Source organism: Pipra filicauda, unplaced genomic scaffold (genome assembly GCF_003945595.2).
Source record: "Pipra filicauda isolate LSUMZ 115617 unplaced genomic scaffold, ASM394559v2 scaffold267_size1258537_pilon, whole genome shotgun sequence".
Lineage (NCBI taxonomy): Eukaryota > Metazoa > Chordata > Aves > Passeriformes > Pipridae > Pipra > Pipra filicauda.
Genome location: NW_024104384.1, coordinates 619318 through 634524, shown reverse-complemented (window position 1 = coordinate 634524; position 15207 = coordinate 619318).

Below are 15207 nucleotides of genomic sequence, written 5' to 3'. Positions count from 1 at the left end.
ATTTCTCTAGACTGACAGCCATAGCCAAGTTGCACTCAGAAGCAAATAGGAATCTGGGGTAGCTTTTGCAGAACCTGTATAATATTTTTCTCTGAAGTGAAATATATGTAATATAATATTTTTCTCTGTGAAAAGCAGCATGTGCCTACTGGAGCTTCTGACATCTCCTGTCACACAGGTGATTACTGACTGGTGGTCTGATGCTTCTGCCATATAAACCTGATGTCATCAAAGCTGGTGGACCCAGAGATGAACCAAAGCTCCCGAGCCTGCCTGCCCTCTTGTCCCACTGCACGTGAGGCCCCTGAGCTGCCCATGCTGTTGTGCCCAGTGCAGAGGCTGCAGGGAAAACACGGGTGAGTGGCTGTCGTGCACCACGGGAGCTTCTTCCAGCCTGTTACCCAACCTGTAATCCTCCAGGTTACCCAGCCCCTCACATCTGTGCCCACAGTGAATTCTGACCTCAAAGTCCTGTCCTGTTCAGCTCCACCAGCTCACCAGCACTGCTCACCATCACCCAAAATGGGCAGTGCCAGCACTGCCACGGGTGGGGCAGAGTCAGTGAGTGAGATCTGAATGTGCACAATTAAACAAGAGCCTGGGGTCCCCCTGCAGTCTGTTTGCTGTGGGGAGTGCTGTTTGAACCTCTCTTGTCTCCAGTTTCCCTGACAAGCCAGGAGATGTTTTTAGCTCAGTGGCCTCTTGATGGAGAAGTGTCTGTCTGGGCCACCCCCCAGTGCTGTGGGGTGTCAGCCTGGGAGTGGGGAGGTGCACATCCAAAGGATGGGGTCTTTGGCCACCTCCTGCCCACTTTGAGGCAAAGCTCTTCCCTCTGCTGCCCCTTGAGCAGCAGAGTTATCTCAAGTGACTTTAAAATGGTGCTAGAGCAGGTTGTTAGTACTGTGTGGGAGGGTGGTAGTGAGGGAGCAGAGGGTGCAGCTGGAAGTGATGCCAACACAAGGAAGGCATTTTCAGTCATTTTGGCCTTGTGTGGGTCTTGCAGAGGCTGGAGGGTTGCTATGCACTGGGGCAGAGCTGGGGTCTCTTAAATACTTGTTCTCAGTGCTGTGGTCCAAATCCTGTCTCTGATCTCTTCACCAGAGAAGCTGAGGCAGCTTTAGCATCTAAAAGAGAATTTGAGTCTACACCAAGAGCTCTGATTTATCAGCAGCTTGTGTAATTATCCAAAAGTGCTGGGAGCCAGAGTGCAGCACATAACTAAGTCTGGAAGAAGAGCAGTGGTCAGAGCACTGTCAGCCCACTGCATGTGTTGCTGTGTCACCATGAAGCTCAAAGCAGGGACCTACCTGTTGCACTGTAAAATATGGTGGAGAAAACTATTCCAACCTTGGAGCTTTTACACAGAAATCATGAATTTTAATCATGCATTTAAGAAGTGCAAATAATTATAATATAGCTAAGCACTTCAGAGGCATGTCTGTAGAACTAAGGTGTAGACTGTGAAGCAGTTAAAAGTTCCAATTCCCCAAACCATCATTGTTCAAGTTGCCTAAATTAATCTGTCACTGTACAGTCAAAGGAGGCTTTTTATAGGGAAATAATTTTACAAACCCCAAGCCATTTCATAGAAAATTGGGCTGGCAGAAAGCGTTGCATGAAATTAAATCACTCACACAGATGTTTCTTGAATGAGGAATAAATGCACCCCTGCTCTGGTGGTTATTGTCTGTCTCCAGGAAGCATCAAGACAGGACTGTTCAAGCTCTTGTGACAGTGACATGTGCCATACCCCGTGTCCAGGGAGGGGAAAAGGTTAGTTTAAATGAATATCCGTGGCATTTGGGCTCCCACGAAGTCCCGTGGGTCTGGCTGATGCCGGGCAGTGACCTGCCCACTGCCAGGAGCCCACACACAGGGGGGTAGTGGCTGTGCAGCCAAAACCCTGCCAGAAATAGGACCAGTCTAATTTTAACTGCCTGGACAGCATTTGATATGGAAGCAGCTGGTGTCACACAAAACTGGGGGCCTGCCCAGCAACCCAAGTGCTAAAGCAAATATGTTCATTTCCACCCAAAGGCCTGGCTTTAGCTTGCACTTGACTCAGTATAAATCAGAGCTGTAGCTTTGTAACTGTAGATGTGCAGTGCCCAAACTCTTAGATTTTAATGCCATTTCCTTAGAAAAGTGAGGCATGACTTATTTATTTTTTTCACCCTGTAATCCATTACATGCCAATATGTACCTGTTTCTGTCTACAGCTGGGGAAAAGGTTTTCTGGTCATGTTCTCTCTGCTCCCCTCTCATGAAAAGGTTTTCTACAGTGAAAAGTTTATCTAGTGAAAGCCAGCAGTGGTCTGAGCCTTAACTACTGGTAGTCCCTTGATGTGATAGACATCATGCTAATTACCCAAGGCACATTTAGTGGTCTCAGTGGGTGCTCAGATTGCCATCTTTTAGGCAGCTGAAGCACAAACTTTCTAGGTAGAAAAACCTGAAAAATACAGCAGGGCTTGAATTTTCTGTCTGCTAGAGAGTGGCAGGGGTAGCACATGCACCAAACTCTAGCTCAAGTGTCCTGTAGGTAACTGATACTGCTTAATTATTGGAAAGTCTCACAAAACCAAAAATGCCTGATCTAGTGTGTACCCAGCTGCTCTGGAAACATGTCACAAATGTGGCTGTGTCCTGGTGGCTGTGAACTCCAGCCTGGGCTGCAACCGGAGCCTGCAGCAGCCCTGGCATTCAGTGAGGGGCTGTCCCCTGCCCTCTGTAGCCTTTGGAAATCAGGAAATGGTGATAGGGAGGCATGTGTGAAGTGAGAGGCACAGGAGAGCCAGGGCTTTTGTCTCTGACTGCCCTCCCTGCCAAAAAAAAAAAAAAAAGTTTGCAACTGCTTAGAGAGCTGGTCAGTAAGTGCATTTAAAATGTTATAGGTTAAATCAGCAACACAGGTAGAGGTGAGTTGCAGTTCAATAGTATTTGTGGTAAATACAACAGTATTTGTGGTAAATGGACAAAGTAGCTCTCTCAGGCAGTGAACACACATCACTGAATTTTTTTCCTGCCTTTTGCAACAACGGTGAAGAATTTCTCTAGGAGATAACAGTGTTATGGACAAAGCAAAATCTACTAATTAATACAACTGAAAATCAAAATATGAAAAGGAAGAGTTGTTATCCAGGCAACAGAAGGAATAATGTTCCTTTCAAGAGGGCCTGGGCTCTGGGTCCTGCCCTGCTGGGATAGGAGAGGAGGGCTCTGCCCATCACCTGAGGTTACCCTCTGCTGCTGCCCCGTTGCAGGGGCACAGATGGACTGTTCTGCCTTCTTGGCTGCTCAGAGGAATAGCCAGGTGATGTATTTTGGTGGCACAATGTGAGTTAGTTTGCTGGACAGTGAACTTTTGTGGCTGCAAATGCTGTGCTGTGGGAATCAGTGCAGCCTGTGCTGCTGAAAGGTGGAGCAGGGGGAAACACTAAATCCAAATCCCACTCTCTTGGTTCTGGTTACCTCCATTGCCTACAGTTCCCAGTGCTGTGAAAAGGCTCTCACTGAGAAGTTGCATTTTATTTTCTGGCCACTTTCTTCCCTGTAGCAACTCTATTTTTTTTTCTCTTTAGCCCACCAGTGAGACGTGTTTAGGAAGAGGTTGTGGAGCCCAACTCTGTGGGTGCTCTGCTGCACAACCAAGCCCACACTGCAGGTGAGTGCCTTGTGGACTGTCTGCCTCTTCTCTCAACCCAGGACCCTAAATGAAGCTGTGATGGATTAGCTGCTTGCAAAGTACCTCATGAACTGAGATGTTCAGGGGTGCAGAGCTCATCATGGCTTCACCCCTTGTGCCTGTGCTGTGGAGCTGGGATGCTCTGGTTGGCAGTGGAGTCCTCTCTTGCTTTGGGAACCACAATCTTCCTGGGTGCAAGGGTAAGAGCTGCTCATGCAGGCAGGAGGACTGAGCCAAGCATGCTGTGGGGTTGGAGCTCCTGGCTTGCCAGGACTCTCAAATGACCACCCTTGATGAGCCCACGGGTAAGAGCAGGGCTCGGTGTGCCAGCCAGGGGAATGCTGCTATCTGAAATTGAAAATCATATCCCTCCCTCCTCTCCCCACCCCTGAAAAGCCCTCAAGCATCCTAAGAACATGATTAGTGTGCTAGAAATTAAAGTGTTACTCACCTCTGTAAGCCATCAGTTTGGTTCTGGGGCTCTTGCTGCCAGCAGCTTGAGTCAGTGCTGAGTCTTGAAGCTGCAAGTCTCCTCTCCACCAGCTCCCCCTCCGAGGTCTGAAGGCTGTCTGGGGTGGTGGGTTACATTTCTAATGTTCAGATCCCTGCTTGTGAGTGATGGCATGGCGGGAATGTCAGCTGTATGGGAATAAACTGCAGCAATTTATTCCCTCCAGCCAGTTTGAAAGTCAACAGAGTGGCACCATTAGCTGGAACAAAACAGGTCCAGTGTTGTGAGATACAACAGTGGCCAGATCCGTAGCTGCTTATAATTTGAAATGCTAATAGTCCTGAGTGCTGGAAAGACGCCAGCTCAGGTCGATTGTGGCTCTCTACGTTGAAAGGGAAGGGTAGAAAACCTTCATTGGAAACAGGGCTCTCTTATACAGATCTGGAATGTAAAGAATTTCCTTTTCACTTTAGGTATAAAGAAAACCTGAGCTTCTCCCCAAATGCTGAGGAATGCAGGGAGACAGTTGGGGTTTGGTGGAGCCAGCATTTGCCTGGCTGGCTTGAACAGTTTCGTGTTAGCATCCCCCAGACTTGGTGGGAGAGCTGTGTAAAGCTGATGGGAGCTGAAGTGATGTCCTGTTGATGGTACAGTGCCATTAAACACTTAAATTTCAAGCCAGGTGCATTGTTCAGTGAGGTGCTGTGTAGGGGAGGAGCAGAAGTGAGGGCATTTCTGAAGTGGAGGGTTGTGTCCCTGCCCAGTGTTACTGCAGCAAGCGTAGGTGGAGATCCCTGTGCTCCCAAACAGCTCACTTGGAGGAATTTCTCTATGTGGGTACATAAAGGGTAGGAGGCAGATTCCCAAACAAAGCTGCCTACTGCTCTGGAAGTGCCTACAAACTGGTTCTCATCTACCACTTCAGCAGTGGGGTTGGACCGTTCAGGCCTGGCTTTGTCAGCCTTCATCAGTTTTGTGACTGTGAAGATAACCTGGTTGGTCTGCAGAACCCTGCCCAGCAGTGTAAGGTACACTGAGTTTTGTGGGCTTCTGGAGGTCTTCCCCAGACCCCCAGTTTCAAAAATATGACTTGCAGTTTGGTTTCCTGCAAGCAAGCACAAGCTCCTAAACTTTTTCAGTTACCTTCCTGCTTCATCCATGCTGTGTCCCAGAAGCTGTGTGAAAGGGTATAAATTACTCTTGGTTAAAGCATCTCTCCTGGCACTGTTATTAATGGCTTTAGCATTTTTTTTTGTGTCACTGCAAATTGTATCAAGGCCATCAGTGCTCAAGGGTGGGTGTAGGGAATAAGGTGTAGGGATGCTCCCCTCCTCCTCTGGACAAGCAACTCTGCCACAAATCAATGGCTTTTACTTGGACCCCCTTGCTAGAAAATCCAGCCCAAGGAATTTAAGCTATTATTCACCTCTTGATGGCATAATTATCAGATGAACTTTTGACGCTGGCTTGAATGCAGGGGTGGTGGGAAGAGACTGGCTATTCCAGCCATCTTAAACCCTTCCCAAAATGGAAAACCGGCTGCTGCAAAGGCCACAAATGCTGGGGCCCTTCTTCCTGAAGTGCTTTGACAGGGGCCTCTGAAGTGACATTTCAATTTATACCACATCAAACTCTGAGGCAGATGAGTAGTGAATTTTTAATTTTTTTATTTTTTTTTTTTCCCAGAGAGATTCCTGTATGAGAATGCAAGTAACAAATAATCTTGGTGTGAACATGAATGAAGCTGCCCTGTGGAGAAATCAGTATCTTCACTGTTGAGTTGGTGTCTGGGGTAGTTTGGACAGTAAAAACTGAATTAATTCTCACTGTTGGATTCAGAGTTCAGGCATAAACTTCTCACTCCTTGAGAAAATCCAGCACATCTTCCCAGTTTTACATGAAGAAGCTGGGCATATGCTGGTGTTCACAGTGAGCTGGGGACAGGGAGAGGGCTTGGCAGTGCTGTGGATTTCAGGAGAGAGGGGAGCTCCAGGAGGGCTGTCGGCCCCAGCAGGTGTTTCCCAAGGAAGGGTTACCTGTGGCAGCCAGAGCTGGCTGGGGTGAGTTCCTGGCAGAGAGGACTCTGAGCGGGCAGGGGTGCCAGGACACCCACCTGTGGCAGGGCTGGTAACAGCCAGGGCTCTTCCTCTCCCCAGGGAAGTGCAGGGAACAGGACTGCGAGCGAGACATAATAATTTGTGAGCAAAGGAGAGACTCTGGGAGGTCTCAGCCATGCAGAGCTGTCATTGCCAGGAGATGTCACAGCCTGCCTGGGCTCCCGAGGCGGGGCAGGGGCTGTGAGTGTGTGCTGGGAGCTCCCCAAGCCTCCCCTCCTGCCTTCCCACACCGAAGTCTCCACGTGGGTGGTAAACACGGGTAGAATCAGCCAGGTTGGGCTGGTTACACTTAGTCAAACCTGTCTGAAACTGGACTCACCAGTAGACTCAGCCAAGTCTGACTGATTAAACCAAACCAAATCTGAGACCAGCAGTTGTTGGGCTGCCTTAATTTTTAATATTACACTGCTCCAACCCCAAATTTGTGTTGATATGGTTCCTCTGGCTTCCAAGCAGCAATGCAGGTTTATGTGAGGACTGTGTTTGGACAGCAGGACATGTTTGACCTTTCTCCTGAGACTGTTGTTCCATTTAAGATCTGATGTTCTCAGTGAGCTAAACAGATCAGTAGTTTTAGCCTAGGTGCTTATCATGGGGATCTTGCAAATTCAGGTTATCTCTGACCACGTTAGCCAAATACTCTTCTAAATTGTGCTGGTGCATATTTGCAGACTTCAAGGGGATTGAGCAAGTGTGGTGGGAAAGGCCTGCAGAGGACTACGAGCAATTTGGAGCTGTGTTACTACATTACAGAAGTGGCATTGCTGGCAGATATCCTCAGTCATCTGTCAGTATTAACTTCTGAAAGCAACTTAGCAGAGGTGCCTGCTTGCTCTCCACATGCTGGATCCCAGGAGCAGTGTTTTAATGGGGAGACCGGCAAGCCTCAAATTAAAGTTCACTTGCAGTGTTGCAAGAGATGTTACAAGATGCTGCCTCAAGGCACTCCTTTATTGGGTGCTCTTACAGCTCTCCTAAAGCTGCTTTCTGGTTGCATTCCCTCGGGTTTAATTTCAGATATTTTGACATATCTAATATATTTTCCACTGTAACTTAAACCTTGTGACAGTCTGGGCCATACAGACTTATCTATAGGCAATCTGAGGAGTGGTGGTGAAGATTTTTGGATGTTTGCCAGTCCTGGGTAGGGCACTTGCCCTGATATCTATAGAGACAGTGTACTGATGTGCCCCCCAGCTGGGTCCTGACAAGCCTCTGCAGGCTGCATCACGATACAGCTCTGCAAGGTATGCCAGAATTTTATCTGAGTTTCCCCCCTGGATGTGGGTCTAAGTTTTATGCAGCTACAGCTGAGATATTTCCAGAGAGGAATCTTTTATCCTGGCCTTCCCCTGAGCAACCTACTCGCTAAAGCAGAGAAGATTGAATTCATCGTGATCTCCCATCCCAGTGGCCCCTACAGCTGGGTTTGCCCTTTGGTGCTTGGGAGATGGAGTTAAATTACTGAGAAAGCGTCTCCAAGCAGAGCCTTTTCCCTTGGCGTGTCTCAGCCAGAGATGGCCAGAACACGTGCAGCGCGTGGATCGCCGGCACTTCGCTCCTGCTGTTTTTAGCTCTGGCAGAAGCTCCCCCTGCATGCTCAGGATGCCACCCCAACAGCTGCAGCTCTCTTGATGGACACACCAGCACCTCTGGCCCTCAAGTTTGCAGGGTTTAGTGCCCACAAACAAGGGCATTTAGATTTATGTTGCCTGTTCTCCGGCAGAAATTTTTTACCTGCCCTCTGCGTGCGGCACCTTTTATCGGAGTTAGGGACTGGTACGGGGAGGAAGAGGCACTGGTGGGAAGCCTGTTTTCTGGCTAGACAGCAGGGCTTAAATGCTTAAGGCAGAGCCCAGTTGTGAGTATAAATAGCTCTCCAGAAGGACGGTGGAAATGACTCTCATACAAAGCAGCTGAACTGGGACCCAGCAAAATAATAACCTCCCTTGTGAAACCCACACCAGTGTCTTGAGACCTGCTGGCTGTGTCAGGCCTGGGCACAAACTGGGTATCTTGAAAAGTTTTCCAGATGGGGATTGTGAGCCTCTGCAAGTGCCTTTGGTGGAGGAGCTGGATGAGAGCGGGCTGGGTTTTTCTCTGGGTTTTATATTCGAAGCTGGTTTTGTGTGTCCTAAATATTAGATGAGTTTTTAGGGAAAGAGCTTGGTGCCGTTCTCTTTGGGGCAGCTGGATTTTTGAGCTGCAGGAGTTAAGCTCCTGGATGACGAGCTAAAAGTAACTAAGTAAGCTAAAGCTAAAGTAACTTCACCCTAAAAGTAAGTGTCTGTCTCTGTTTCTATCCCACTCTTTGCTTCTAGAAGGGCATCGTGTCTAATTTCATGCATGTAAATAAATCTTTTATCCCTAAACTGTCACAGGAGACCCTCAGGCATCTGAGGGATTCTCATTTATGCCAGACATGGATTAATCCAGTCATTTTCCTCTGTGATGCTGTCACCTGACATGCCTGTGCCTGCCAGGACAGCAGATGGCACCAGCACTCTGTGCTGCTCAGCAAACCGCAGGTAACCCCAGCACAGCCTCGACTGGTGACCGAGCAGGTGAAACAGTGCTGAGCGTTTCAGCAGTAAAATTCAGGTCATAGCAGAGGTGTTTTCTTGTTGGTTGTGGTTTTTTTTTTGGCTTTTTTTTTTTTTTTTTTGTTGTTTTTTTTTTTTTTTTTTTTTAATATAAGCGACTTTATTGGCAGCTGGTGGCTGTAATTCTTCCTGTAATTCCCTTTCCCCTTGTGGGTTTGATTTCTGCTTGGGGGTTGCTGGATGGGACAGGGCTCCTTGTTGCCCAGGTGGGCACAGACACACCCCCTCAGGGGCTGGGACAGCAGCTTGGTGGAGTTGTAGGGTGGCATGAGCTGCTCTGTCAGCTCCCGTGGCCAGGGCCATGTCTGGGTGTGTGACAACAATGACCAGGAACTGTGGCCCCTGTTTGAACCTGGCCCAGCAGTCTCACAAGTCCTCAGTCCTTTGCCTAGGAAGCTTTGGCACAAGTTCTCCATAGCAGAGCCTGGACATGAAATGAAACATTCAGCAGGTACAGCAAGGGAAAGGGGTGGAAAACAAAGCCAGGAGATGCAAGACAGGGAAGGACAGAAGAAATTGCATTCATTGAGGTGATGTTGAATTGCTCTTCTCTGCTTGCCTTGTGGTTGCAGGAGAGTTCCAAAGCTCTGAGCACAGCTCTGGTTTGTTGTCTAACAAACATATCTCTATGTTTGACCTGGGGCAAGCTTATGGAAGTATTAGTGAAAGCTTTTAAGTTGTCAGGTCAAATCTGCCCAAGGTAGCTATAAGCAAGGTTTCTGGGGCATGTGGCTTGGTTTTGTAGCCAGTCCTTGCCTCTCCCTGACTGTCTTTGCCAGACACTGTCTGAGTTTCTCCTTGGTGTCTCCCTGTGCATCTCTCATTCTGACCTCATGTGTGACCTCCCCCATGGCTTTGCTCCTGAGCTGTGCAAGTATCCAAGATGCTGCTGCCTTGTGAGGACACAGGGCTTGCTCCTCTCGTGAGCTGTGGGCACTGTCCTGGGTCTGAGGGGAGCAGCTCTGCCCCAGGCACGTGGGGGAAGGAGGGTGTTTGCAGCAGCACATGGGAAAGCAGATTGATCTTCTGAGGGATTTGAATACCCAAGTCCATTAGGGTTCCTTGGGAAATATCAGCTCAGATTCATGCTGGCATACCTTGGAAATCATTTAAAATTAAGTACCAAGACCCAGTGCGTTGCAAGACTCCCAGCAGGTAATTCTGAACCCATTAGGAGATTTGTGCTAATTTTGAAAATAATCTTTCTATTTTAAATATTGCTTTGAATGTCTTTTGAACTTGTATATTTGGTAGAAGGGAAGCAATTAAATCAAAGGAAAGATTATGTTGTGTTACTTTAATTGTGATGGATTGAGTCATTTGATGAAGGAAAACATCTACAAAGCATATCTAAGTGCAGAAGCAAAAATGAAAATTGGACTCAGCTGTTCCCTTCCCTATGATAAATATATATTTATGTAATGCATTCCTTCTCATATCTTGATAACACCATGGGCCCACAGTGCATGAATTAACTCCACTGAGAACTGCAGTCAAATTGCCTCTGAGCCTGTGTAAGCACGAGGTGTCAGCCTTTACTCTCAGGTCCCATATGTGTTAATTTATACTTTTATGATTTTAAAGCTACATAAGGGAGAGGGGAAACATCCCTGACTGGAGACATTGCACCAATGCCCAGTGTCATTCAGGGTCCAGGAAATCATCACATGGCTCTTGCCAGTGCTTGATTCTACTGTCAGTGCCACAGGCTGGGAAGTGGAGGTGTGGGATTTTGTCAGAGCCCTACTAGGCACTGGGTTTCTCTTCAAGAGAAACTGGTGAACCCTGCCTAACTTTCACCTTCAGAAACTTGGACAACGAGTAGTAGACAATTTTATTAAAGCTGTAGTTTTTGGAGGTTTAATTGAATCTAGTTATCGATCTATATGAGTGGTTTTCAGACTGTGGTTTCTGTGGCTTGTCTTTACCTGGAGGTGTGTTTGGTGAGTGCTGGTCACCTGGTGCCCCCAATCCCAGCACCAGTCGGCTGCAAGCGCTCGGTACCTCCAGGGACTGGCACGTACGGAAAGAGGCACAGCAAATATATGGGCTGTCTGATGCCACCATGCTTATTGTTAGCTCCCTTCGGGGTATATCATCTGTCTCTGAGCCATTCCAGTTCCTATTTCAGCCTACAAGCTGCTGGCAGCTGCTGTCATTAGAGCTTCTAACTTGAGCATGGGAGTGACGGTGCTAAATGCTGCTGGAGACGGTGAATGGCTGGGGTGAGGCTGAATGGCATTTTGTCCAGCAAGGGATGTTTTGTCCTGAAAGAATCATATGTGCAAATGTAGAGCAACAGCTTGGGCTTCTAATTAAGCTGCAGGTGGAACCTGTGAAGCTCTTGGGACTCTGGAAACTGCAATACAGGTTTTCAAATCTGTGTGCTGTGGTAATAAAGCCACTAGGTATTTGAGGCTGGTGTTGGCTGTGAACTGCCCCTCTCTGATCATACATTGGTTAATGAAAATATTGGATAAAAATGCAAAGATTTTGAGTTGTGAAAATGTGTGTTTACACCACTAATCACTTGAAAAATCAATCTCCAGACCTTCATTTGTTGGGAGCAGCTGATTAGCTGCTCTCCATGCTTTTTCTCTTTCAATGAAACCCCTGAGTTGAACGACAGAAGGACTATAATTAGGAGCACTTTTTTCCTTTCCCTGTGACATTCTGTCAAATGTTAGCCAGCAGGTAGCTGGAATAAACAGGACAGAAATGCCTTTGCCCTGTTGGTGTAAGCCCAGGCTTCCCCTGTGCAGAAGGGAGATGGGGCTGTGCTCCTCTCTGCCCAGACACTGATAAACATGAGGTTGGATTGTGCTGGTGCTGGATTTGTCAGTGCTCTCTGTCCCTTGCTCAGCTGTCCTGGTGAGGATGCTCTTCTTTTGCCAGCAAACTGTACCTTTGGGGTGCCAAAAGAAGCCACAACTCTGGGTTTCCCTGTGCATCTTTCTCAATAGCCCCTGGTTTGATGATGATGATGGTGACACAAAGATCTTTTGCCCTAGTGAAAGATAACTCAAAGGTTAATATTCTGTGCTCCTGTATTTCACCCTGGAGAGTGATGGCTTGATATGAGAAAGAATGATTCTGAAGGATAGAGAGATGCATTAAAATCATAAAGATTTGTGCTTCTCTTAAAAGACTTCCCTGTTCAAAGGTATATGGTACAATTGGTCTAGCAAGGCCATGGGTAAAAAAAGGGGCTCAGTGAACAAAGCTGAGGGTTTTGTCTTTTTTTCTGACTGATACCTTCTGCTTTCTAAATGGCCACATATCAGCCATCTGGCAAGGAGGAGGTTTTTAGTATGAAAAATTAATTAGGTACAATCTAAGCAGGAGACTGCCTTGAGTTTCTGCAATGCAAAAATTCTTTATACCCATAAAAGACTAGCAGGAAATATGGCACTAAAATAACCACTCCTCTTAAACTTTTGTTGATTTGCTTCTTTTTCAAAAAAAGTGAATTCTCTCAGTTAAAGATATGCCTTGTGCAGGTACTTGCTGTTATCTGAGTTGCCCAACCCAGTCTGTACTACAGGTGTGACCAACACAACCTGCTGCCTTGGCCAAACAAGGATGGCTAATAATGACAGATTGGGCCATAATAGGTTTATAATGTGGGCAAGTAATTATTATGGACTGAAGTAATTCCATCAACCCTTGTGACTGGGGCTCCAGAGATAACACGACAAAATGTCAATACAATAAAAGAGTGAGACGGGGAAAGGCTTTTGGTTATTTTTCCTTCCTTCTTTTCAGAACTGAGCAAGGAAAAAATCTGATTGTTTTATAAATCTAGGCCCTTCATATTTCCAGGAGAAAAATATGGAGAAATTGTAGATTTGCTCACAGAATAGTGAGGATGATGTTGGAGCTCAGCAGAGAGCTTGGGCAGCTCATGCACAAAGCAGGTCTGGATTCTCTTAGGGTTTTGTCTAAATGCAGCTGCATAAATTCATTGATAATACAATGTCTGAACACTGTTTATAGAAGTGTTGGTGTAAGGCGTGGTAATCTGGCAAACAGAGGTCTGGGTTGCTTGGGAAGGGGAGTTGACACAGTGCTGGTGCAGGAAGCATTGCAGGTACTCCAGGAACGTGCAGAAAAGGGTTGTTGTGTCCCAGGCACTGCTGGGATTCAAAGCAGAATAAGTAAACCTGGGCAGGGATCTGGAGCTGAGTTTGTCCTGACCTTTTGCTATGCTTAAAATGAGGGAATTGATCCGCCAACATGTATTCTTTGTGATATCCAACAACTTCACATTTAAAAAGTATTTAAAGAGCAAAAGGCTTGAGCAGGAAAAGTTGACTTATTGTGCTGGCAGTACACTGATTTCCCTCAGAAAGTTTAAGCTCATTGTGTTGGGTTTCTGTGGCTGGGTTTTGGTAGCTTGAGATTGCAAGGGTGTTGGTCCCAACTGGAGACTTCCAGCTGATGTAGCTGCACCAACTCAGCCCTGATACTACAGGTGCAACCAGGCTAAGAGAATGTGTATGTGGACTTGGATTTTGGTTAGTGGAAGTGGTGGACTGATACTGGCAGGGAAGATTCCTTGGCTGATGTGGGCCTCCCCTCTGCAGAGGTAAAGGTGAAAAATGTCTTTCAGGAATTCCTGTACAGCTACTGTGCTGCAGGTCCAGTGTCTCCTGAGTGCCTCAGGTGTGCTGTGGAAAGCACAGTACTGCCAAAATCTCCAGGAAGGAAAAAGATGAGTCTAGCATTTGGTAGCTCAATGTTCAGGGATGATGCTAGTAAAAATTCCATGGCTTGCTTAATGGTGCCAAAACCTGACCTTTCATTCCTATTGCTCTGTAGTTGTTACTTTTTCATTAAAAAAATTACCTCAGTGAACAGAAACAACGTGTTTGATCTAGACACTGCAGCTGCTAAATTTCCAAGGTTTCTTGGTGTTTTATTTTGGTTTGGGCTGGCTTTTTTTGTTTGTTTGTTTAACTGATTGTTTTTTCGTATGGGATTTCTTGTTTGTTTGGAGTTTTTTTTCCCTCCAAAATCAAACCTTTGATTTTCATTGTCCTGATTGGTTAACCTGAATTACGGGTTGTTAAAAATCCTCGCGCTGTGTTGTTGCATCATGTAGATGTTCTTGCAAAATCCTGTGAGAAATGTCACCTCTGCTGTTTCCCACTAAGTCAGGGAGTGGTAGAGAGGAGGAGGGAGAGAGAAACTGAAAATCCAGGTAGGACAAGCTGAGCACCAGAGGATTCTAGAAACGGGTGACGAGCTTTGAGACAGGAGTAACCCATTTCCTGTAAGTCTTTTGGAAACTCACCCTGGGTGAAACCTTCCTGTCTCCAGAACCATCCCAGACAATGACACATTTCCTACCTTTGATCCTGCACACCAAATGGCTCATTTTTGAGGTACTCAGTGCACGAAGTGAGTGCTGAGTGAGCCAGATTTGTCTTGGCTGCAGCTGGGAGGATTTAAGAAGGTTCCTCGCTGTGAGAAGGAGATTCCTTTGTACCTCTGTCACCCCCTGGGAATTCTGGAGCCTTTCAAGGCTTTTTGACTAGGACTGCAAGAGTGTTCATTTTTCCAGGAGGATGACTGCTGAGATGTTAAAACTAGTCAGGAGATTAACCCAAATGCTGAGCAGGAGAGTAAAAAGAATGGGTTTTATACAGCCCTAATCATTCGCTTTGAAAGGAGTGTTTGGTCTACCAAAAAGTCTTCAGAGTAATTTATCTAGAAAATAAGTTAACTGTTATTTGATTTTCAGTGTTACCTAAAGCTGACACTGGTATGTGGGCACCTTTAGTTAAAAAAGAGTTGTCAGTACCTGGTTTTCCATTGGGCTTTATGTGGAAGCTGTGCCCAGAGGGGTGGGCAGGGGTGATGGGCACAGGACTGGCTGGTCCTCGGGATGTCTGTCTGTCTGTGTCTGTCTGTGCTGCAGAAATGGCACCTTGTGCTGATGGTGAGTGTTGGGTAAACGGTGGAATGAGGTTTTCAAGGACTGAAGGACTCATTTCATCGCCTAGGGTATAAGTTTGCTTTCTTTGCATCGGGGTAAATGATGTCAGAGTCAAAGCACATTCAAATCCAGGCACACAGGTTTGCAAGAGGAGCAGGAGGGAAAAACCATAAAAGGAGGTCTAAGGAATGTGAACCTATAATATGGAGGGATCAGCTGAAGGGTGCACAGCACAGTTCAACTACCAGAAAAAAGGTTTGTAGTGTGGTGAGCAGACGTCTTGGCAGGATCAAAGCCTTCTTTTTAAATCTTTCCGTCACAGTTCCAGTGTTGGAAGCCAGAAATAGCACAGGAGTAGCAGGAGCACCATATGGTGAGCACGGTCCTCTCCAAGACAGGGCTGGAGCTGG